The 19,248-nt window shown below is 39.2% G+C and overlaps 1 pseudogene; it reads left to right on the top strand.

Moving 5' to 3' along the window:
- Nucleotides 1–6,669: 6,669 nt before the first annotated feature.
- Nucleotides 6,670–8,465, top strand: LOC113612643 (histone deacetylase 2 pseudogene; annotated as a pseudogene).
- The last annotated feature ends 10,783 nt before the right edge of the window (nt 8,466–19,248 follow it).

The raw sequence follows: 19,248 nt of genomic DNA, 5'->3' as shown, positions 1-19,248 counted from the left end.
TGCCAGCCTCTGCAGCCGCAGGCTTGCCCCGCATCCGTACCCCTCCCTCCCCACGGCCTGAGTGAGCCAGAGCCCACAAAGCAGCTGCTCCTTTAACCCCGTCCTGTCTGAGCAAAGAACAGATGCCCTCCAGCGACCTACACGCAGAGGCGGGGCCAAATCCGAAGCTGAACCCTGGGAGCTGTTCGAACAAAGAAGAGAAAGGGAAATCTCTCCCAGCAGCCTCAGAAGCAGAGGATTAAATCTCCACAATCAACTTGATGTACCTGCATCTGTGGAATACCTGAATAGACAATGAATCATCCCAAATTGAGGAGGTGGGCTTTGGGAGCAATGATATATATATTCTTTTTCCCTTTTTCTCTTTTTGTGAGTGTGTATGTGTATGCTTCTCTGTGTGATTTTGTCTTTATAGCTTTGCTTTTACCATTTGTCCTAGGGTTCTGGCTGTCCGTTTTTTTTTTTCTTTTTACTTAAAATAATTTTTTTTAATAATTATTTTTTATTTTAATAACTTTATTTTATTTTATCTTCTTTCTCTCTTTCTTTCTTTTCTACCTTTTATTCTGAGCCGTGTGGATGAAAGGCCCTTGGTGCTCCAGCCAGGCATCAGGGCTGTGCCTCTGAGGTGGGAGAGCCAAGTTCAGGACACTGGTCCACAAGAGACCTCCCAGCTCCACGTAATATGAAATGGCGAAAATCTCCCAGAGATCTCCATCTCAATGCCAAGACCCAGCTTCACTCAACAACCAGCAAGCTATAGTGCTGGACACCCTATGCCAAACAACTAGCAAGACAGGAACACAACCCCATCCATTAGCAGAGAGGCTGGCTAAAATCATAATAAGGCCACAGATATCCCAAAACACACCACCAGACAAGGACCTGATCACCAGAAAGACAAGATCCAGCCTCATCCACCAGAACACAGGCACTAGTTCCCTCCACCAGGACCCTACAAAACCCACTGAACCTACCTTAGCCACTGGGGACAGACACCAAAAACAATGGGAACTATGAACCTGCAGCCTGCGAAAAGGAGACCTCAAACACAGCAAGTGAAGCAAAATGAGAAGACAGAGAAACACAGAGCAGATGAAGGAGCAAGGTAAAAACCTACCAGACCTAATAAATGAAGAGGAAATAGGCAGTCGACCTGAAAAAGAATTCAGAATAATGATAGTAAAGATGATCAAAAATCTTGGAAATAGAATAGAGAAAATACAAGACATGTTTAACAAGAACCTAGAAGAACTAAAGAGCAAACAAACAGTGATGAACAACACAATAAATGAAATTAAAAATTCTCTAGAAGGGATCAATAGCAAAATAACTGACACAAAAGAACGGATAAGTGACCTGGAAGATAAAATAGTGGAAATAACTACTGCAGAGCAGAATAAAGGAAAAAGAATGAAAAGAATGGAGGACAGTCTCAGGGACCTCTGGGACAACATTAATGCACCAACATTCGAATTATAGGAGTCACAGAAGAAGAAGAGAAAAAGAAAGGGACTGAGAAAATATTTGAAGAGATTATAGTTGAGAATTTCCCTTATTGGGGAAAGGAAATAGTTAATCAAGTCCAGGAAGCACAGAGAGTCCCATACAGGATAAATCCAAGGAGAAACACACCAAGACATATATTAATCAAACTATCAAAAATTAAATACAAAGAAAAAATATTGAAAGCAGCAAGGGAAAAACAACAAATAATACACAAGGGACTCCCCATAAGGTTAACAGCTGATCTTTCAGCAGAAACTCTGTAAGCCAGAAGGGAGTGGCAGAACATATTTAAAGTGATGCAGGAGAAAAACCTACAACCAAGATTACTCTACCCAGCAAGGATCTCATTCAGATTTGATGGAGAAATTAAAACCTTTACAGACAAGCAAAAGCTAAGAGAATTCAGCACCACCAAACCTGCTAAACCAAAAAATGCTAAAGGAACTTATATAGGCAGGAAACACAAGAGAAGGAAAAGACCTACAATAACAAACCCCAAACAATTAAGAAAATGGTAATAGGAACATACATATCAATAATTACCTTAAATGTAAATGGATTAAATGCTCCAATCAAAAGACATAGACTGGCTGAATGGATACAAAAACAAGACCTGTATAAATGTTGTCTACAATAGACCCACTTCAGACCTAGGGACACATACAGACTGAAAGTGACGGAATGGAAAAAGGTATTCCATGCAAATGGAAATCAAAAGAAAGCTGGAGTAGCAATTCCCATATCAGACAGAATGTCTTTAAAATAAAGACTATTACAAGAGACAAAGAAGGAAACTACATAATGATCAAAGGAACGATCCAAGAAGAAGATATAACAATTGTAAATATTTGTGCACCCAACATAGGAGCACCTCAATACATAAGGCAAATGCAAACAGCCGTAAAAGGGGAAATCGACAGTAACACAATCATAAGTAGGGGACTTTAACACCCCACTTTCACCAATGGACAGTTCATGCAAAATGAAAATAAATAAGGAAACACAAGCTTTAAATGATACATTAAACAAGATGGACTTACTTAATATTTATAGGACATTCCATCCAAACACAACAGAATACACATTCTTCTCAAGTGCTCATGGAACATTCTGCAGGATAGGTCATATCTTGGGTCACAAATCAAGCCTGGGTAAATTTAAGAAAATTGAAATCATATGAAGTATCTTTTCCAACCACAATACTATGAGACTAGATATCAATTACAGGAAAAGATCTGTAAAAAATACAAACACATGGCAGCTAAACAACACACTACTTAATAACCAAGAGATCACTGAAGAAATCAAAGAGAGGAAATTAAAAAATACCCAGAAACAAATGACAATGAAAACACAACGACCCCAAACCTATGGGATGCAGCAAAAGCAGTTCTAGGAGGGAAGCTTATAGCAATACAATCCTACCTTAAGAAATAAGAAACATCTCAAATAAACAACCTAACCTTACACCTAAAGCGATTAGAGAAAGAAGAACAAAAAAACCCCGAAGTTAGAAGGAAAGAAATCATAAAAATCAGATCAGAAATAAATAAAAAAGAAATGAAGGAAACAACAGCGAAGGTCAATAAAAGTAAAAGGTGGTTCTTTGAGAAGATAAACAAAATTGATAAACCACTAGCCAGACTCATCAAGAAAAAAACGGAGAAAACTCAAATCAATAGAATTAGAAATGAAAAAGAAGTAACTGCAGAAATACAAAGGATCATGAGAGATTACTACAAGCAACTATATGCCAATAAGATGGACAACCTAGAAGAAATGGACAAATTCGTAGAAATGCACAACCTTCTGAGACTGAACCAGGAAGAAATAGAGAATATGAACAGACCAATCACAAGCACTGAAATTGAAACTGTGATTAAATATCTTCCAACAAACAAAAGCCCAGGACCAGATGGCTTCACAGGCAAATTCTATCAAACATTTAGAGATAGAGCTAACACCTATCCTTCTCAAACTCTTCCAAAATATAGCAGAGGGAGGAACACTCCCAAACTCATTCTACGAGGCCACCATCACCCTGATACCAAAACCAGACAAAGATGTTACAAAGAAAGAAAACTACAGGCCAATATCGCTGATGAGCATAGATGCAAAAATCCTCAACAAAATACTAGCAAACAGAATCCAACAGCACATTAAAAGGATCATACACTATGATCAAGTGGGGTTTATCCCAGGAATGCAAGGATTCTTCAGTATACGCAAATCAATCAGTGTGAAAAACCATATTAACAAATTGCAGGAGAAAAACCATATGATCATCTCAATCGATGCAGAGAAAGCTTCTGACAAAATTCAACACCCATTTATGATAAAAACCCTCCAGAAAGCAGGCATAGAGGAAACTTTACTCAATATAATAAAGGCCATATATGACAAACCCACAGCCAGCATCGTCCTCAATGGTGAAAAACTGAAACCATTTCCACAAAGATCAGGAACAAGACAAAGTTGCCCACACTCACCACTATTATTCAACATAGTTTTGGAAGTTTTAGCCACAGAAATCAGAGAAGAAAAAGAAATAAAAGGAATCCAAATCGGAAAAGAAGAAGTAAAGCTGTCACTGTTTGCAGATGACATGATGCTATACATACAGAATCCTAAAGATGCTGCCAGAAAACTACTAGAGCTAATCAATGAACCTGGAAAAATAGCAGGATACAAAATTAATGGACAGAAATCTCTTGCATTCCTATACACTAATGATGAAAAATCTGAAAGAGAAATTAAGAAAACACTCCCATTTACCGTTGCAATAAAAAGAATATAATATCTAGGAATAAACCTACAAAAGGAGAAAAAAGACCTGCATGCAGAAAACTATAAGACACTGATGAAAGAAAGATGATACAAATAGATGGAGAGATATAGTATTTTCTTGGATTGGAAGAATCAATATTGTGAAAATGACTGTACTACCCAAAGCAATCTACAAATTCAATGCAATCCCTATCAAATTACTACTGGCATTTTTCACAGAACTAGAACAAAAAATTTCACAATTTGTATGGAAACACAAAAGACCCTGAATAGCCAAAGCAATCTTGAGAAAGAAAAACGGAGCTGGAGGAATCAGGCTCCCTGACTTCAGACTAAACTACAAAGCTACAGTAATCAATACAGTATGGTACTGGCACAAAAACTGAAATATAGATCAATGGAACAAGATAGAAAGTCCAGAGATAAAGCCACGCACATATGGTCACCTTATCTTTGATAAAGGAGGCAAGAATATACAGTGGAGAAGAGACAGCCTCTTCAATAAGTGGTGCTGGGAAAACTGAACAGCTACATGTAAAAGTATGAAATTAGAACACTCCCTAACACCATACACAAAAATAAACTCAAAATGGATTAAAGAGCTAAATGTAAGACCAGACACTATCAAACTCTTAGAGGAAAACATAGGCAGAACACTCTATGACATAAATCACAGCTAGATCCTTTTTGACCCACCTCCTAGAGAAACGGAAATAAAAACATAAATAAACAAATGGGACCTAATGAAACTTGAAAGCTTTTGCACAGCAAAGGAAACCATAAACAAGACGAAAAGGCAACCCTCAGAATGGGAGAAAATATTTGCAGACGAAGCAACTGACAAAAGATTAATCTCCAAAATATACAAGCAACTCATACAGCACAATATCAAAAAAACAAACAACCCAATCCAAAAATGGGCAGAAGACTTTAATAGACATTTTTCCAAAAAAGATACACAGACTGTCAACAAACACGTGGATGGATGCTCAACATCACTAATCATTAGAGAAATGCAAATCAAAACTGCAATGAGGGGCTTCCCTGGTGGCACAGTGGTTGAGAGTCCGCCTGCCGATGCAGGGGACACGGGTTCGTGCCCCGGTCCGGGAAGATCCCACATGCCGCGGAGCAGCTAGGCCCGTGAGCCATGGCCGCTGGGTCTGCGCGTCCGGAGCCTGTGCTCCGCAACAGGAGAGGCCACAACAGTGAGAGGCCCGCGTACCACAAAAAAAAACAAAAACAAACAAACAAAAAAAAACAAAACTGCAATGAGGTATCACCTCACACCAGTTAGAATAGCCATCACCAAAAATCTACAAACAATAAATGCTGGCGAGGGTGGGGAGAAAAGGGAACCCTCTTGCCATGTTGGTGGGAATGTAATTGATACAGCCACTGTGGAGAACAGTATGGAGGTTCCTTAAAAAACTAAAAATAGAACTACCATATGACCCAGCAATCCCACTACTGGGCATATACCCTGAGAAAACCATAATTCAAAAAGAGTCATGTACCATAAATGTTCATTGCAGCTCTATTTACAATAGCCAGGACATGGAAGCAACCTAAATATCCATCAACAGATGAATGCATAAAGTAGATGTGGCACATATATACAATGGAATATTACTCAGCCACAAAAAGGAACAAAATTGAGTTATTTGTAGTGAGGTGGATGGACCTAGAATCTGTCATACAGAGTGAAGTATGTCAGAAGGAGAAACACAAATACCATTTGCTAACACATATATATGGAATCTAAGGAAAAGAAAAAAAATGGTCATGAAGAACCTAGGGGCAAGACGGGAATAAAGACACAGACCTACTAGAGAATGGACTTGAGGATATGGGGAGGGGGATGGGTAAGCTGTGCGAAAGTGAGAGAGTGGCATGGACATATATACACTACCAAACGTAAAATAAATAGCTAGTGGGAAGCAACCGCATAGCACAGGGAGATTAGCTCTGTGCTTTGTGACCACCTAGAGGGGTATGATAGGGAGTGTGGGAGGGAGGGAGATGCAAGAGGGAAGAGGTATGGGAACATATGTATATGTATAGCTGATTCACTTTGTTATATAGCAGAAACTAACACACCATTGTAAAGCAATTATACTCCAATAAAGATGTTAAAAAAATAATAATAGGTGCTCTCGGCCACTCAGCCGGGCGGTACTGAGCCCTCCCAGCACTCCCCTCCTCTCCTCCCTCTGGCCCTCCGGCCTGCCTTTCACCGCGGCACTGCCACCCCCGCACCTTCGCCCCAGCCCTCTTCTCTTCCCGCCGAGCGAGCCGCGGCGGCAGCAGCAGCAGCAGCAGCAGCAGCAGCAGGCAGAGGAGGAGCCGGAGGCGGTGGTGGCCGGGTAGCCCATGGCGTACAGTTAGGGAGGCAGCAAGAAGAAAGTGTGCTACTACTACTACGATGGTGATATTGGAAATTATTATTACGGACAGGGTCATCCCATGAAACCTCATAGGATCCGCATGACCCATAACTTGCTGCTGAATTATGGCTTGCATAGAAAAATGGAAATATATAGTCCCCATAAAGCCACTGCTGAAGAAATGACAAAATACCACAGCAATGAGTACATCAAATTTCTACGTTCAATAAGACCAGATAACACGTTCGAGTATAGCAAGCAGATGCAGAGATTTAATGGTGGAGAGGATTGTCCAGTGTTTGATGGGCTCTTTGAGTTTTGTCAGCTTTCATCTGGTGGTTCAGTTGCTGGGGCTGTGAAGTTGAACCGATAACAAACTGATATGGCTGTTAACTGGGCTGCAGGATTACATCATGCTAAGAAATCAGAAGCATCAGGATTCTGTTATGTTAATGATATTGTGCTTGCCATCCTTGAATTACTAAAGTAACATCAGAGAGTCTTATATATTGATATTGATATCCATCATGGTGATGGTGTTGAAGAAGCTTTTTATACAACAGATCGTGCAATGACTGTATCATTCCACAAATATGGGGAATACTTTCCTGGAACGGGAGACTTGAGGGATATTGGTGCAGGAAAAGGCAAATACTATGCTGTCAATTTTCCAATGAGAGATGGTATAGATGATGAATCATATGGGCAGATATTTAAGCCTATTATCTCAAAAGTGATGGAGATGTATCAACCTACTGCTGTGGTGCTACAGTGTGGTGCAGACTCACTATCCGGTGATAGGCTTGGTTGCTTCAATTTGACAGTCAAAGGTCATGCTAAATGTGTAGAAGTTGTAAAAACTTTCAATTTACCATTACTGATGCTTGCGGGAGGTGGATACACAATCCGCAATGTTGCTCGATGTTGGACATATGAGACTGCTGTTGCCCTTGATTGTGAGATTCCCAGTGAACTGCCATATAATGATTACTTTGAGAATTTTGGACCAGACTTCAAACTGCATATTAGTCCTTCAAATGTGACAAACCAGAACACTCCAGAATATACGGAAAAGATAAAACAGCGTTTATCTGAAAATTTACGCATGTTGCCACATGCAGCTGGCGTCCAAATGCAAGCTATTCCAGAAGATGCAGTTCATGAAGACAGTGGAGATGAAGATGGAGAAGATCCAGACAAGAGAATTTCTATTCGGGCATCAGACAAACGGATAGCTTGTGATGAAGAATTCTCAGATTCTGAGGACGAAGGAGAGGGAGGTCGCAGAAATGTGGCTGATCATAAGAAAGGAGCAAAGAAAGCTAGAATTGAAGAAGACAAGAAGGAAACGGAGGACAAAAAAACAGATGTTAAAGAAGATAAGTCCAAGGACAGTAGTGGTGAAAAAAACAGATACCAAAGGAGCCAAATCAGAAGAGCTCAGCAACTCCTGAATTTGAGAGTCTCATCACTTTCAGTGAGAAAATATTGGGAAGAAAAATGTTTTCTTTTTGAAGACTTCTGGCTTCATTTTATACTACTTTGTCATGGACTGTATTTATTTTCAAAATGGCTTTTTTTGGTTTTGTTTTTCTTGGCAAGTTTTACTGTGAGTTTTCTAATTATGAAGCAGAATTTCTTTTCTCCACCATGCTTTATGTGATAGTATTTAAAACTGATGTGTTATTATGTCAAAAAACTGCTCTATTCAAGAAGTAATTGGCCGTTCTGAGCTGATTTTTCCATCTTTTGTAATTATCTTTATTAAAAAATTGTACTTGGTAAAAAAATAATAATAATAATAAATAAATACTAAGAATTCAATGATGAAATTAAAGCATGATCAAATAGGGCCCATTTAAGAAAAATGGTTTAAGAAGTGAAAATATAAAACTATTAAAATAATTCATCACATTAATGAACTAAAGAAGCAAAATTACATGAGTATCTCAACAAAAGCAGAAAAAGCACTGGATAAAATTCAATATCTATGTTTTTTTTAATAAACTCTTAGAAAACTAGGAATAGAGCGAAGCTTCTTTAACCTGATAAGAGCTTTCTACCAACCATCTACTGCAATCATCAAGTTTAATTTAAAAGTTTAGCTGCAATTTCCTTAAGGTCAAGAACAAGACATGAATGACTTGGTATCATTGCCATTCTTTAACAGAGTACAGGAAGTCCTGGTCACTGCATTAAGAACATGAAGGAAGGAGACCAAATTGTTATTATTTCCAGTTAAAAATATCATGATCAAATGCACAGAAAACCTAAGAAATCAGTAAACTGCTAAAATTAAAAGGGAGTTCAGCAAGTTTGTTAGGTATAAAAACAATGTGTAAAATTTAATAGTGTTCCTATGAATAGGCAATAACTCGATAGGCAACATAATAGAATGTAAGATACTATTAATGGTAGCAACAAAAACTATAAAATATGTAGATATCAACCAAAGAAAGAACATCTTTATAGATAATAAATTTTAAACTATTAAAGCACAAATCAGAAAACCTAAACAAATGAAACATTAAATAACATATAGATTAACACCTTGCTCTGACATCATCGAATTAAGTTTTCCTTGATTAGTTTCTAAATTCAATGCAATTACAATCAAAATCCCAGAGTGAAATTTTTAACATGAAAAACAATTCCAAAATTTATGTAGAAAAATAAGAATTTTCAAAGAGTTAAGGCAAAATCAAAAAAGAAGATATATCAGGTATTGGAACACATTACAAACGAAGGAAACCTTTATTGATAAAACTAACAGAAGTGGCAGGCTGTTAGCTTTATCAATAAAGTGGCAGACTGGGAGAAAATAATGACAACAGCTAAAACCCACAAATAATTAAATTTTAAAATACGTGAAGAAACTTTTGTAATTCAGTGTCCTCAAGTCCATTCTCTATGCCTGAATCTTTATTCCTGTCCTGCCCCTAGGTTCATCAGAATCATTTTCTTTTTAGATTCCATATATAAGTGTTAGCATATGATATTTGTTTTTCTCTACTTCACTCTGTATGACAGACTTTAGTCCATCCACCTCACTACAAATAACTCAATTTCATTTCTTTATACGGCTGAGTAATATCCCATTGTATATATGTGCCACATCTTCTTTATCCATTCATCTGTTGATGGACACTTAGGTTGCTTCCATGTCCTGGCTATTGTAAATAGTGCTGAATGAACATTGTGGTACATGTCTCTTTTTGAATTATGGTTTTCTCAGGGTATATGCCCAGTAGTGGGATTGCTGGGTCATATGGTAGTTCTATTTTCAGTTTTTTAAGGACCCTCCATACATGGCATGTTTAAATCCATGTGGCTGTCAGTATTTCTGGGCAATGGAGCACTGTGAAAGGAATGAAAAATACAGATAATAGAAAAGGTCATTTATCCACACTGACTCTTTTTAAAAGATATGCAGTAATGCAATTTCCAAATCATGCCAATGATTGTCCAAAATTAGAAGGAAAAGTGCCTACAGAGTTAGGAAGAGGAAATTACAAAGCAGGGTTTTAGGTATCAGCATGTACTAAGCCAGGTAAGCAGACTGTGGAAAGTACCTCGAGGGCCATCATTTTGAGACCCTGCAAAGTAGATAAGGAAGGGAAATTTAAAACCAGGGCTCTCCACCCATCCTCCAGAAGAATGCTTTAATTTCTTTGTCTCTAATATCAAACGTGGAGGCTAGCAAGCTGCTGCCAACAGCTGGAAGCCTGCCATTCTGATGGAATGCTGCTATCCCTGTGAAGGCATCAATATCATGAACAATTCTGAACACATGAGAAGAGCCACCAAGGCCATACAAAAATCTGGGGGCCCAGCCAGGATTAGAACACCAGCCTCAGCCACAATGTTAAATACAGTGAGAGTGCATATGGGGGTGGGAGTCAAGACAGGATGGTTTCCAAGAACCCAATGCTTGAAAGCCCAAAGACAGAATCTTGAGGATGCCCTGGTGTAAGCAGCATTGTTATTCAACTAAATAGACCCCTGCCCTTCTTGCTTACTTTCCTTCTCTCTCTCTTCCTCAGCTATGTCCTACTACTTTTTCATGCCCCCAAATGTGGAGCTTTTTGGTATTGGCTCTGTAATCCAGTGCATACGTTCCTATCTCTGGGGGCAAACAATTGCACTGTATGTAAATTTTCCCCTACTGCATGCCAAAAGAAAGTCAAATGTCTTCTGTTCGCTGTCCTTTACGCTGTCTTTCTATTAGATTTCTTCCTGTGAACTCTGACTTCTGCTGGTAATCTATTTTCACCCTTTCAGCAGCAATGAAAACTTAGAGTGATGTTCAATCTTTGTGGGGAAACAGAGAGCAAATCATTAACTCTGAGTACACTCCAATGCCAAGCAAGGTTTTCCCCAAAATCACTCCTTGGAAAAAAGAGGGAATTGCTTTATATTCTGAGTTTCTTACTAGAGGATGTTCTCATCCTTATTTTATTTCTAATAACACCATTCTTTGCAGGGAAGACACACTATCCTGAAACACTCATAATCAATGCAAGATTCTGATGTTTATAAGTGGAATCGGTGAACTTTAATACATATTTATTTTTTCTTTCCCTTGTATGAATGGCCTCATATTTGCAAGAGTGGATGTTGATGGGAACAAGCCTTCTAAATATCACTTTTTAAAATATTACAGTAAGTGGTTACATAGTGGATGTTGAAAATATGTAACTGCAGGATGAAAGAAAACAACTGTCATAGTACTGTGCTGTGGCTTGGAATAAGACTGAAATACAATAGTGGAGAAAATATGACTATAGTAACATTATGTAAAATATGAAATAATATATAAAGTGATATTAAAATATCAATTTTATAAGTGTACAAAATGATTAAATATATGTAACTAAGTTAATAACTTAAGTATTTATACGTAGGTGATTGGTGCTTTTTAGGTACATCTCTAAAATTTTTGGTGAGGGGGGATGGGGGGACTTATTCGGAGGATGGCAGAGGGTCTCATGTTTGGCATTGCCTTCTACTAGGGCATGTACAGTAGATATACAGACAGTGGCTGAATACTAACTATGGTTCCTGGGGAAGAACTACCAACACTTCACAGCGAGTTCTTTTCTTTCCTCAGTGTTATTGTGAAAGTATGTTTGCCTAACAGTCCTTATCTTGATTCCAGATCCTTAGTAAATGTTGGCTCTTTTCTACACATGACCATGGTAGTTTGTGAAAAAAGCACTCTGGGTCCTACACAAGGAAATGAGTGTTTGAAGTATTACTTCAAAAGTAGCCACTTTAGGAGACTCTATACATCTATTCAAAGAATGCCAGTCACGGGCCAAAGCTGCTGCGGAAGCTGTTTTGAGGACTGTCTTCCAAGAGTCAGTTCATAGGCCAAGTGACAGAGCCAGGCTCTGCCCTTTATAGGCAGCCCTGTTATTCTAGTTTTTAACCCCAAATGGTTATACTCACGCCATTTGCCAGATTGGCCTCTGGATGACTTTCAGCTCTTTCCAGAAATCATTAAATCCACTCCCTTCCACTGGCTCCCATCCCCCAACCCCAGCCCAAAGGATGAAGACTTGGCACAGAGCGGGACGCTCAGAAAAATGCTTTGCAAACTCCGAAGACAGTTCCACAAGAGGAGTTCCAAATGTTTAGAGGAAAAACAACACAGTTAGAGTAAGTATATGACCTCCCAATGAGAATGAGCGGAAAAGAGACAACATTCCTTTGAGTTTAAGTACAGGGAGATTTGTTTTTAAAAATCACTTTATATTCTTACCTCATGTTTGAAATGTGCAAGCCTTGCATTTCATACCACGTTGTCAGGTATAGCAAAAACTTGTATCTGCTTACTGTTTAATCAAAATAGAAAGCCTTAGGCTTTTTTTTTTTTTTTTTTTAGGGACGAACCTTATAAACCGAAGCACAATTTACAAACCTGCTATGTACTTTAGCAAGAATCAGTGAAGTAAAATGAATGGGCAAACTTGGATTCTTTAGCAAAACAGTGAAAGCATCATCTCAAGTAACAATGCTAAACATGGAACTATAGGCAAGGATGATGCAGTATAGAAGTAATGAATCATCGTCTTCAGTTATTCATTAATAGAGGGTCTGAAAGTTAAAGTTATATGGACTTGTCTCATTTGCAACCCTGGTTAATAATATTAATATCTTTCCTCCTACATTTTGGTTCCAACATGTTACATTCTCTTCATATATCATATTCTGGTTTTATCTTTACTGGGCAGTTATTTTGTTATAAATTTATTAGTATTCATTTTTCAACACAATCTCCCAGCACATAACCTATTCCCTGTTTGGAAATTACACATTTTTAGCAACTTATTTTTATTCTTTCAAGCCACTAGGGTATCTTTTAGTAAGTTCACTGAGGCAGTAATTTCCCAAGTAGGAGTAGCTGACCCTTTAAATATTGTCAAATGGCCAACTTGTGAGTTGATAGGAAGATCCAATAAATGCAGACATAATGCATCCCAAACCAGTTAAGAAATATGACTTTGGGGATTTAAAAAGAGAAAGTGAGTCCAGGGAGATGTGCTAATTCTTTTGGAGAGAACTGTAAAATTAGGGAATGAAGGAAAACAAATTAGACTTTACATGTTTGGATATCAGAAGAGCATTTGATTCAGAAGAGGAATCTTACGGTTAGATTAATTCAAGCTGGGTTGACTATTTGAAGAATAAGATGCATAATTCTAATATGGTACTGGTTAGACTCACAGATCTCAACGCCTCTAGAGAGAGCATGGGGGTGCCAAACACAGACCATGAAGGTGAGTCCTTTCACCGTGCAGTAGTTTTAGGAAACTTCTTCCAGGAACTTCACCCAGAGGAAAACCCAAAGGAAACAGAAACAATTTACATTTGTCCACACTACAGCATTTCTCTGGATTCTGCCAGGTACTTTTTAGATATTCTCAGATCAATTCCTCATTCCCACCTCTGGTACCTCACTGCAGCAATAGCAGACATTGAGAGCGTGTTTGCAGTTGTCAAATGCTTTCTGCGTACGTGATTGGCTCAGATCCACACAACCATTTTGTGGCTTAGATTTGTTTTTTCCACTTGAATGTAAGCTCCAGGAGGGAGGAATTTTGTCTGTCTGATCTACTGTTATATCCTTAGAACCCAGAAGAGTGCCAGGTATGTGGAAGGCATCAGCAACCATTTGTTGACTTTTATGGGTGAGGAAACTCAGGGACTTCCAGAGAGTAATAATGACATATTTGTTAAGCTCCCTGAAATCTTCAGACAGCTGTTCTATTTATCCTGTTTTTGCAGACTGCCATATTCTACGAGGGCACTACCTTCCTTTTTTGTCATAATTACTATACACACATACACTAATACATATATATTTGCTATTGTTTCTTGTTTTTTACTTAACCCTTCTCCTGAACAATTACATCTAAGAAATCATGAGTTTGGTGTGCTAGTTATATAATAAATTGTTTTCTAATACACATAAAAATAAATACTAAGCTTTAAATTTAAAAAGGAATAAAAACTTTGGGCATGCACCACCAGAAATCATCTCACATGGTACAAGGTGCTATGCCTACCACGTTTGGGCTGACACTGTTACACTGGATCCTTACAATAACCCTGTGGGAGAGGTCTCATGAGCAAAGCAGAGTAGGCACTGTTAGCTCATTTACCAGTGAGTTAACTGAGGGGGATGGACACAGGGTCACACAGCTAATAAGTGGTAGATTTAGAACTCTGAACCCCGCAGTATTTCTCATGGCCAATTTACTCTCTTCCACTATTTTACTACTCCCCCAGCATTCCTGGGGAAATCTACAGCTAAGCTTGTATCTGCTCTTTCTTGGGGTGGCTGCCTACACTAAGGGTCTAGCTTAGAGCTGTTTGCAAGCAATCTTGAAAGGGTGAAACAGACACCTTAGGTAGGCCTTAATTTGTAATTGTAGTCAAAGGAGGAAGCACATGCTAAAAAATTGTTGGTGAAAACTGTGTCTCATTGGTAATAATGAGCACAGGACAGAAAAGGGTAGAGAGTTGGGCGGTGAAAGGAAAAAAATAGAAATTAGCTTAGAAAAACATACTCCCAGGATGCTTATTTGCACGTACTATAAAACCAGGTAAGGCTCATTTGACATAATCATGTCAACAACAGTTCAAGTAGATGAGCCTGCCTACTATGTACCAGGTCTGTTACCTGCACTATCTCATGTATTCCTCATGGCAGGTAGGTTTCTCGCTCAGAGTAACCTTCTCAGGATCACAGACCTGAGAGAGAACAGAAACAGACTTTGAACAGGGTCTCTCTAGTACATTCTTTCCTTTCCCTCTCTGCAGTTGTTACCTCAGTGGTGGTGAAGCATTCGTATGTACATGCTTACATTTTGGTCAGATGATGAGACCAAATAATGCTGTACACCAAAGTTAAAAGCTTACATGACCTACAGGCCTGTTGGGATGGGCAGCTCTGAGATGTGGTCATGGCTTTGTGGTCCATATTCATCTGAGATCTGGCCTAAACCTTTGGATGACTATGAAGCAGCTATAGGAGCTGTTTTATACCAACTTACATTGAGTGGACCAAGGGTCCCTACTGAACTGTGCAGTAAAGTCCTGAAGTTGCCTAAGGTGCCCACAAAATCCTTAGGACTGGTCTGAATGAACAGAGTGAGCCAAGGTCAAGTGGCTAAAAGTCCAAAAAAGAAGCCTTCCAAGGCTGCCATAATCTTGGCCCATAGTTTTTAAAGTGACTGGAATGATCTTGCATCTGAGTTCAAGAAAAGACGATAAGGGAAGTGTCAAAATCTGTCCTCCCAGCTATCATTCTGCTGACTGATAGCTTCGTGTGCTATATACACAGCTCTCAGCTCTCCCATGCATTTAGCATCATATTCTGATAGATGGTAGATGTCAAAGAACAGATGGTCTAGGGAGCCAGAGATGTTTTTTTCCAAATACATGCCCTGTCTTTAACCTTTCAGCAGGCTATGATGAAAACACCTTATAAATCTATTTTTTTAAACCACTTAGTATTTTAAACCGAAGAGAGGAAGTAAAAAACAAAAACAAAACTCTTTAGCAATGCATCTCAGTTCACACACCTTAGTTTCAGGAAGTCTTGACCAAAGTCTAAACAAAACACCCTCCGTAATTCCAGCCCATTACTCTATCCTCAACAGAAACTAAAGAGAAAGTTCTCACAATGGGGAAAACGCCCACATTTTGAAGGGTCGGAGAAGGAAGCTCCAGTTGACTACCTATGGAGGAGTGGAGAGAAATTAGGAATTCCAGGACTCACACGAGGCTGGTAGCTTTATATGGCAAGGAAGAAACGGCACAGAACAGTTGGATGTACAGAGCTGCAGATAAACGAGTTCCATATGGAGAGAGGAAAGGAATAGAAGGCCTGCCTGTGTTTCTTCAGACAGTATCTCTTTAGAAAAGCTAAGCTTGTAATTAGGGTCATAATTTCTCTCTTGTAACTGTGTGTCACTTCAGGGTGTTCCTTAAAGGTTATTTAGCTATTTTTAAAAACTTCCTTACTGTAGTTTGTTTTTTTTTTTTTTACTGAATTCTTTTAAAAAGCCAACTGTTCCCTCGAGAAGTCTAGCGATTCTAACTCAGAGGCTCTGGTCCAAATCACCACTGCTCACCTGATAACACACAAAGTACCTAGAAGGAACTGTGAGCTTTCTAACTTCTGCTATAAAAATGTGATCAACATCATAATCCTGTGTCAAAGCATTAGTCACTAAAATGTACCCCAAGACCCCCTTGATCACCCAGCCTATGAGAGGACATTCAAAGAAAATAGGTAACAGTCAGCAACAATCAGTGGCTCTTGTTGGCTCTTCCATGAGGGGTTCTAAGAACCAGGCTTCCCTAGGTGTTTCCCCTCCTGGAAGACAGCAAGGTGATTTGGGTGGCGTTTAAGTTCCCCTGCTCTCCCCCTCCACCTCCTGGTGACTTCACTTAGTTGCTATAGCTGCTCTTACTTCTACGTGATGATGGAGTTAGCCTTCTGGCCATTTCTGTATCACCTCATTCTTCCCATTTCTGTGGCTTTCTTTTCCACTCCCTCCCTCATGGAGGGCTCAGGATGGCTTTTTCTTTGCCGTAACTGCTGCTGTTTCGCTGAGATGGAGAAAGGAGGAAGGGGATGAGAGGAGGGAAGATTGAGGTGTCAGGATTTTACTCTTCAGTGTTACAACTCTCACTAAGCTCCTCAAAGCTAGTTTTACTCTCCTGATTTCTCACTGTGTCTAAAACGGATCACTAGGGTGTCCATTCTTTCACAAATCACTATTTCCAAGAGGGACTTGGAAAAAGTTCCCTTGGGCATCTGGGACTCTCTACATAATGTCAGATTCCTAAGCTTTTAAACTGAACTCCTGGGACTTCCCTGGTGGTCCAGCGGTTAAGACTCTGCGCTCCCAACGCGGGGGGGCCCGGGTTCGATCCCTGATCAGGGTACTAGATCTCTCATGCCGCAACTAAAAATGATCCCACACACCCCAACTAAAAATGATCCCACACACCCCAACTAAAAATGATCCCACATGCCCCAACTAAAAATGATCCCGCATGTCCCAACTAAAATCCCATGTGCCACAACTAAGACCCAGCACAGCCAAATAAATAAATAAATATTAAAAAATAAATAAATAGATAAACTAAACTTCCCACAATCAGCCAGATGCCTTGGCACCTTTTTCTCTCCTGCTCAGGAGGAGTTGTCACTCCTGTCCAATATGCTACTACATCCATTCCCTATATGCCCCAATACCTTCAACTATCAGTACAAGCATCCAGCCCTTTCTCCTTAAGTCTCCTTTACTCCATTAGTGTTTCTCCCAGGGATCTATAAGGTTCTCAAGCAAATGGGACACTCAGAAGCATATTGTGAGTCATGACGCTTTCTAAAATGGGTGTGTAGATTAATTCCTCACTTTCTCCCAGGGCTCTTAAACTCTAACAGCAAGAATTTTGTAACCCGAAGTGGAAGACAATTTATAAAGCATGCCCAGCCCCCTGCCATGACTATCAGCTTCCTTTAGCAGACAACCTAGCTTCCTTCTGGCCACCAGCCATACCTGGGGACCTCATATTGCAGGAGATAGGATTGAGAGCAACTGGCAAGTCTCTATTCTTGAACTATTGGTGACAGACCTATTGCGTCACTTGTGGGGACCTGCCCTCTCATCTTGGAGCCATTCTTCTTTGTTGTAATATGGGTCTCTCCTCTTGACCTTCCCTTCTGAAATCATATTGCTTTCAGTATTTTTTGAGAATCTAGCTGTTGACTCCAGTCTGCTTCCATAGAAACTGCTTCCTGTCCTCAAGAAACTCTCAGATTCTGAATTCATGGAGTCAAGAGTAGACCCCTCTTCGTAGTGGCTGTCTTCTTGATTGAGATCCTGTTGAAATGCAGACAGCCAAAATCTGCCTTCCCCAAATGGGTCAATTTGACCTACATCCCTGGCTTCTCCTGTGCTGCCACCCAGAAACCTGGGTGTTGATATACCGGAAAACAAACAAACAACCACAAAACAACCACATTAAAGTGTGTGTGTGTGTATCTACACACACACACACCCCTCATGCATTCCATTGTGTTGTAGTCTTTAACCTTTAAGGATTGGTGGAATCTCTTTAATTAGTAACATTTAAAACTAGAAGAGACTCAGCATCAAAAGGAAATAATGACAATTTTGAAATATTAACACTTTGAGCTTATTAGAGTCCTCCCATAGATCTGAAAGGACATCATGGGTACGTTCACTTTTTTTTTTTTTTTGGCCACGCCGTGTGGCTTGCAGGATCTTAGTTCCCCGACCAGGGATTGAACTAGGGCCACTGCAATGAAAGCGCCAAGTCTTAACCACTGGACTGCCAGGGAAATGCCCCGTATGTTCACATTTATTCTTTGATTTATTTTAACCTTTCGCTATGGTGCTTTTCACACATAAACAAAATTGAGAAAGTAGTATACCGAATCCTTGTGAACCCAACATGCAGATTCAACAGTTATCAACCCAGACTCAGTCCTATTTCATCTATAAAATACACACACATTCCTCTTCCACGCTCCCTGGATTACTTTTTGTTCATTCAATTGGATTTATTTCATAGTACCAAAGTGTACTATTCAAATTAATGGCACAAAAATGAGCGTCGAGTTAAAATCTTACAAAACCTCATAATCTCTGCAAAACCTCATAATTTTATGAGTTTTTTTGTTAAAGAAAGAAAAAGTATAATGGACTTACAATATTATAGTAGTTTCAGGTGTACAACATAGTGATTTGATATTTTTAGACATTACAAAATGATCACCACAATAAGTCTAGTTACTATTTGTCACCATACAAAGTTGCTACAATATTATTTCTATATTCACTATGCTGTACATTATTTATTTTATAACTGGAATATATCTTCTTGTTGGATTGATCCCTTTATCATTATGTAATGTCCTGCTTTGTCTGTTACAGTTTTTGTTTTAAACTCCATCTTGCCTGATGTAAGTTTTGCTACCTCAGATTTCTTTTCATTTTCGTTGCAGGGAATACTT

This window comes from Aethalodelphis obliquidens, unplaced genomic scaffold (genome assembly GCF_003676395.1).
Source record: "Aethalodelphis obliquidens isolate GAN/ISIS:26980383/991018 unplaced genomic scaffold, ASM367639v1 scaffold80, whole genome shotgun sequence".
NCBI lineage: Eukaryota > Metazoa > Chordata > Mammalia > Artiodactyla > Delphinidae > Aethalodelphis > Aethalodelphis obliquidens.
The sequence above is the reverse complement of the archived record's forward strand: the minus strand, read 5'-3'. Positions and strand labels throughout refer to the sequence as shown.